General features: G+C 44.9%; 1 long non-coding RNA gene across 1 annotated transcript in view; it reads right to left on the reverse strand.

Annotated features, from left to right (window-relative positions):
• Positions 1-6,763, reverse strand: part of LOC141082723 (uncharacterized) — a 48,911-nt gene extending 42,148 nt beyond the window's left edge. Inside the window, exon 1 of the long non-coding RNA XR_012230559.1 lies at positions 6,705-6,763. This is a non-coding gene — a long non-coding RNA (uncharacterized lncRNA). The remainder of the gene's footprint in view (positions 1-6,704) is intronic.
• Between the last annotated feature and the right edge of the window lie 409 nt (positions 6,764-7,172).

The following is a 7,172-nucleotide window of genomic DNA, read 5'->3' on the forward strand; positions in this document are numbered from 1 at the left end:
ACAGTTCTTAACAGGTAACAGCGTCCTAAACAAAGAGCTGAAATTCTAATATATGACACACAAATTATACTTCTACTCAGAGACAAATAACAGTAACATATGGTGCCCACATAAAGCTGATGCGTTCCTATATAACAGTGCCTAATGAGTAACAGTGTAGTACACAACAAGCTAAAATTATATATTGATAAATAACTGTACCATATGGTGCAGAAATATAATGTCTACATAACAGTGCCTAAAAAGTAACAAAGTACCAAAGAGATAAAATAATACTACTATACAGTGAAAGATAACAGCACCATGTGGTGCCGACAAGTGGTACCTACATAACAGTGCTTGGCAGGTAATGAAGTAGTAACCAGAATGAAGAATATAAAGCTATACAGTGACAAATAACAGTATTGTAAGAGTATGAGCAGGAACGCGGGATGCAGTGACGGGTCGCAGGCAGAATAAGGGTTAACAGGTTTATTTACAGGGGAATGTAATAATAATAATAATCTTTATATAGCACCAACATATTCCGCAGTGCTCTACAATTTAACAGTTTCAAACACAACAAAGTAACAACTTTAACAATAATACAATGATTAAAGCAAAATAAGACGACCCTGCTCGTGAGAGCTTACAATCTAAAATGAGGTGGGGGAGATACAGAGTACAGGTGTGTATTTACAATGGTGTATTTACAATGATGGTCCAGCCATCTTGAGGGAGTGATGGATAGATGGAGATAGTGAATGGGCTACTTACACATAAAATGAATGATTAGGGAACGGGATAGGCTGCTCTGAACAAATGTGTTTTGAGGGAGTGCCTAAAACTGTGCAAGTTGTGGCTGGTCCTAATTTGTTGGGGTAGAGCATTCCTGAGGATTGGTGCAGCGCGGGAGAAGACTTGGAGTCGGGAGTGGGAGGTACGGATTAGTGCAGATGTTAGTCGAAAGTCGTTTGCAAAGTGCAGCGGTCAGTTAGGCCAGTGGCGGATCTTAATAGGGGCGGATGGGGCGGTCACCCCAGGCCCAAGGTTTTTTGGGGGCCCAGGGGCCAATCCGGAGCTTCCCCCAATAGTCGCGTGTCGCGGCAATTGTCGGCGGCTGCGCTGCGCCGAATGGCTGGCTCAGTCACCTGATCCTCCTCCCCTCTCTCTGCAGCGTCCGCGCTCATTCCGGCCAGCAACTGGCTTCAGTTGGCTGCATCAGAGTGACGCTGGCCACTCACACTCTGGCAGCGGCTCCTCTGTTCCCTCCCCTTTGTTGGTGTCCATAGATACAGGGGGGCCCGGCAACTGACAGCCCAGCCGACGCCGTGTATTACAGGAGGAAGAAGAACTCTCTGGTGCCTGGTGGACAGTGTTGCAGCAGCAGCACTGTCTGTTCCTCACCTCTCCGAACTTGGGGGTAAGTCGCAGCAGGGTGGGGCGGAGGTATGTCATGACTGATTCATGTGGATGTGGGGAAAAACACTCTTTGTTATACATGTATTTTAGCCCTATGTTGATTGCTCATTAAATATTATAAACTGAATGTACATTTCCTGCCTATTGATGATTACCCTCTAAGAGTACACCGCATAACATCTGGGCCTCCGTCCTTGATTGCCGGCACACGTGTTTTAGCCCTTAGTTGCCTACCACATCTTTCTCTCACCTACTTTATGTGGATGTGGGGGGCATGGGGGGGTGGGCAGGGGGGCCTTGGTCAAGAGGGGTGCCGAGTGCCCAGACTTTAGGAACAGCCTCGGACCAGTGAGCAGTGCACTGCACGCATTATGTAACATAACCCATTCAGGTCCTCACATCACGTCCCCTATGGCCAGGTTCACGTTGGGCGATTTTGTGCGTATTGGCCGCAGGCCTACAGCTTATGTGCAACGTCTTTTTAGGCCATGTCCACACGTGGCGAAATGGTGGCGGGTTTTCCGTACGGACCCGCAGCAAACCAAGTGCTGCGGTCCGTACGGCTGTCAATTCCCGCACGGGGACCGCAGCGCTCAGCTAGCTGTATTTATGCATGATGGTTTCAAACTGCACAGGTGAGAGATCCTTTTCAAAACTTAAACGAATTAAAAATGAGTTGAGGAGTCAAATGGGACAAGACAGACTCAATCATCTCTCTTTAATGAGCATTGAACAAGAGCTTTTGAAGAGTCTAGACCTCTCAGAAATCATCAACGACTTTAGCACCAAAAAATCTCGCCGAAAAAGTCTGTGAGCAGTTTATGATCTTCAGTGTAAAAAAAAATCCAAGTTTCTAGTCCATTAAGAAATTGTTGCCTGTGCTCATTGCACTTTTCCTGTTAGGCTACCACCCACACAGATATACATCTGTATAGATAAATAATTATGTTGAATTATTGTTTAATATTATGTTTACATGTTCTTATTTGCACTTACATGTGGTACGGTGAATGTAGCCTTATGTTTACCTTGTATGAAGAAATACAGGCCAGTATATACCACATTATATGTTTTAACTGGAATATTTAATATTATTTATATTGTTTGACCATACAATACAATTTCTTGTGATAAAAAAGTAATTTTTCTTTGTTTTTATGGTCTAATAAATGTTACAATTTGTATACCTAAAAATCAGCATATGCAGTGTTTTTGTGAGAAGAGCCACAAAATTTTGACAGAAAATGTTTTCCTGGGAAGGGGGGTACTGGGGCCCAGGTTTTATGAACAGCCCCGGGCCCATGGTCCACTTAATCCGCCACTGGGTTAGGCCGATAGATAGAAATGAAGGAGGAGATGTAATGGGGTGCGGCATCATGGAGAGCGTTGTGGGTGAGAACAAGTACTTTGAATTGGATCCTATAATGAATGGGCAGCCAGCGTAACGACTGGCGAAGAGCGGACGCGTCCGAGTACCGATTAGCCAGATGAATGACCCTGGCTGCTGCATTAAGGGCCCCGTCACACATAGCGATCTCGCTAGCGAGATCGTTGCTGAGTCACAAGTTTTGTGACACAACAGCGATCTCACCAACGAGATCGCTGTGTGTGACAGCGATCAGCGACCGACCCCCCTGCCGGTATCGCTGATCGCTGCAGGAAAGACCAGGACATTACTTTCATCGCTGATCTCCCACTGGCCAGCATGCTGAGTGTGACAGGCGGGAGACCAGCGATCAGCTGGTAACTAACGTACACATCGTGCGTCCCTTAGATAGCCGATGTGTACCTTAGTTACAAGCGAGTTACAGGTGCCGCCGCAGCTGCCGCCACACGCTCGGGACCAGGAGGCAGCAGGACGCCGCCCGCGGAGAGGCCGGGGATATAGGCGCGCCCTCTGCTGGTGGAGGACTGGAACAGCAGGCGCCTGTATCAGCGGAGCAGTGGGGAGATTCTCCCAGTGCCCTGCGCCAGTCACTCATCCTGATCCCGGCTGCACATCACCTCCCGCCTCTGCATCAGCGCGCTGGTAAGTAACGAACACAGCTACGCCGCACGCTTGGCATCGCTGGTCCTGATCGCTGGTGAAGCTGTCTGTTTGACAGCTCACCAGCGATCATGTAGCGATTCACCAGCGATCCTGACACGTTGATATCATTGTCAGGATAGCTGGTGAGTCGCTATGTGTGACGGGGCCTTAAGGATGGACTGGAGAGGGGAAAGTTGAGTGATGGGGAGGCCAATTAATAGAGCATTACAGTACTCCATGCAGGGAATGAGGGATTGTATGGTGATGATATGGAATGGGGCAGAACTGGGAGAGAGGCAGGGTAGGTCAGGGATGAACAAAAGTTCAGTAATAAAGAGGTGAAACTTATCAGTCTGTAGTCTTCTTGGGTGCAGCTCCTCAGGGTTCCAACGTTGGCACCGACAACAGCGGCACATGACGTCTCGGTAAGGTCTGTAACAGGCGGGGATCCAACGGTGGCAACGACAACAGTGGCGCGATGTCCTTTCCAGTGGGGCCAAGTAACTGACAATACCTCGTCTTCTGGAGACAGTAGTCGATCTCCAGTACCTTCCAGTGCCCCTAGTCCATATACTGTAATGGCTAAACAACGGTAAGGGCCACAGTCCTGTACGAGCCCAGAGTGGCTCTGCAAATATATGAAGGCCAAGTCAAGTCACAAGTGTCTGGGGCTGAGATTTACTAGCACAGTCAAGGTGTATGTTACGGTCACGCTACCAGTCTCTTTCAGGCGGCACACGCACGGTATTCACAATCCTGAAGTGTCTGGCTCCTGGCTTTATGTCGGTCACCGGGCACACACTGCCCGTCTCTCTCTGGTCCCCACGGTTGGCGGCGGGCGACAACGGTCGCTGGTCTGTGTGGGGCTGATGCTCCCCAGACGGTGCACCTCTCTCTCTCGCTGCTGCAACACTGGGCCCAGTTCTGCTCTGTGTGCACGGCTCTGCTCTGCACAGCTCTTTCTGCAGGCGAAGGGGGCTCCTTCTATATGGCCTGTCGCCACACCGGTACTCTCTGGTGGAGAAAGCAGAGCGCGCTGCTCACCGCTCTGTGCGCTGCTCTCTGCGCTGCTCTCCGCCGGCGGCAGACTGCCCCGCTTTGCGCGCTTTTTCCTTTTATGCCTCTGCTGCTGCGTGCCCTTTTCTGGCTCTCCCTGCCTCTCTGTGTCTGCAGGAAGGTCCCTCCCACTTAGGCTTCCCTCAGACTGCAGGGGAAGGTCCGCCCCACTCAGGCTTCCCCCCGGGAACAAAGGATGCAGCCTCTCTAGTTCCGGACCTGGCATGCAGGTACCCACGATCCGGTCTGTCTCCTTACAATATCATATTGTGCTCAAATTATAACAGCCATACGGTGAACATTAACAAGTAAACATGGAACAGCACCAAAATATTAGTGCAATACTATGCCAAATAACAGTATTTACATATAGTGAACATTAACAAGTAAAAATTTCACAATACCAAAATAATAGTGCAATACAGTGTCAAATAACAGTACTATACATATGGTGAACATTAACAAGTAAACATTTAACAATATCAAAATATTAGTGCAATACAGTGCCAAACAACATTACTATACATATGGTGAACATTAACAAGTAAACATGTAACAGTACCAAAATAATAGTGCAATACAGTGCCAAATAACAGTACTATACATATGGTGAACATTAACAAGTAAACAATAACATGTAACAGTACCAAAATAATAGTGCAATACAGTGCCAAATAACAATACTATACATATGATGAACATTAACAAGTAAACAATAACATGTAACAGTACCAAAATAATAGTGCAATACAGTGCCAAATAACAATACTATACATATGGTGAACATTAACAAGTAAACAATAACATGTAACAGTACCAAAATAATAGTGCAATACAGTGTCAAATAACAGTACTATACATATGGTGAACATTAACAAGTAAACATTTAACAATATCAAAATATTAGTGCAATACAGTGCCAAATAACAGTACTATACATATTATTATTATTATGTATTTATATAGCTCCATCTATTCCATGGCGCTTTACATGTGAAAAGGGGTAATATAGACAAGTATAGTAAACATGTGTAAGACAAGGGACACACAAGTACATAAGGAGAGGGTACCCTGCCCGCGAGGGCTCACAGTCTACATATGGTGAACATAACATGTAACAGTACCAAAATAATAGTGCAATACAGTGCCAAATAATACTATACATATGGTGAACATTAACAAGTAAACAATAACATGTAACATTACCAAAATATTAGTGCAATACAGTGCCAAATAACAGTAGTACACATATGGTGAACATTAACAAGTAAACATGTAACAGTACCAAAATAATAGTGTGATACAGTGCCAAATAACAGTGCTATACAACTCCCACACAAAACTACTATGCCGGACCCCATCATATCGCCACATGAGGAACATATTTACTCATGTCTGAGTGTGGTGGAGACTCCAGGGAAATTGTCCTTTAACCCAGAGTCCCATAATCCAGCCATTACGTTAAAAAAGCCGTAACAGGGCTTTTTTTTAATGAATACATAAAATATCTTTCATAAAGAAGATGGGGATTAAATCTGACAGATTGTTGGGCCTAGTGGGAAGTGTTCACAGCACAGTACATATGTTCTTCTCCACCAGAACTTGTTTGGGCAAGTTTCCACCCTGACACAATGAACAGTAAACTCTCAGCGCTGTCTGTATTTACTTTGCATCCTCAAGGTTCAGTGGCAATAACAAATTTGGCGAGGCATCTCACATTACCCACCGCCTTGTTAATGGAGAGCCACTTGAGATTAACCCTTCATGTAGAGGAAAAATAAGAGCAGCCTTCTACCGGCTGAGGTTCATTTCTGACCTTAATCATCAATGGTTCCTATTTGTAGAACAGGATGTGAATACTCAACATTAGAATCTTATCAAATTTAGGGTGATGTTAGGTTGGAACTTCAACGGTTCATGCACCCCAATGCAAAATCGGTAACAGATCTCAACCCTACCATGTTCAATTTAAAATTCCAGTGTCATAGTGCATGGATGTAACTACTAGCTCGAGCCCCGCCCCTGAGGATCACTATCTGTTCAGTAGCCATGCAGGACTCTGAGCAGAACATACATAGTGTTGGGGGTCAAGAGTAGGATAAGAAACTTTCTCAGAAAACCACCTACCTGTAATTTCAAAATGGTCCAAAAAATAACCAACTGAGCCTGAATAACCAGATTCTTGGTGCTGAAAAAGTAGAGACCTTCTATAAATTACCTTAACGGGTGGTGGAGGTCTCTTTTAAATATTCTGCAGACCCTCGGAGCAGTATCTGGAAAAGGAGAACAATATGGAGTCTGAGGGTTCTTGTAATCCAGTCTTTTATTATATTATTTTGTTTGTTATTAGATATAGTCATATACTCATGAAAGGTTATCCTTTCTATAAGTTTAGGTTTTGGAACTGGTGGGAGATTTAGCCCAAACAATGTTACTCAACTGGCCAAATTTTCATGGTAATACCATTTAATCCAAGCAATAACAAATGTAAGTATTTACTATATAACCCCCTTTCCTTATTTTTTTTTATTCTTGAGTTCAAGGGCCACCAAAAACAAAATAAACCCCCAAACAATGCTGCAGGGATTGATTAGTTTAAGAGTAATCTTATCATACTTCCTCTGTTTAGAATGTCTTGGTCTGGAGTCATTAGCCCATTATTCCTATTGTTTATTCTACTCAGAAG

The sequence above is a fragment of the Dendrobates tinctorius genome, unplaced genomic scaffold (genome assembly GCF_039654945.1).
Source record: "Dendrobates tinctorius isolate UK_male_01 unplaced genomic scaffold, ASM3965494v1 ptg000019l, whole genome shotgun sequence".
Lineage (NCBI taxonomy): Eukaryota > Metazoa > Chordata > Amphibia > Anura > Dendrobatidae > Dendrobates > Dendrobates tinctorius.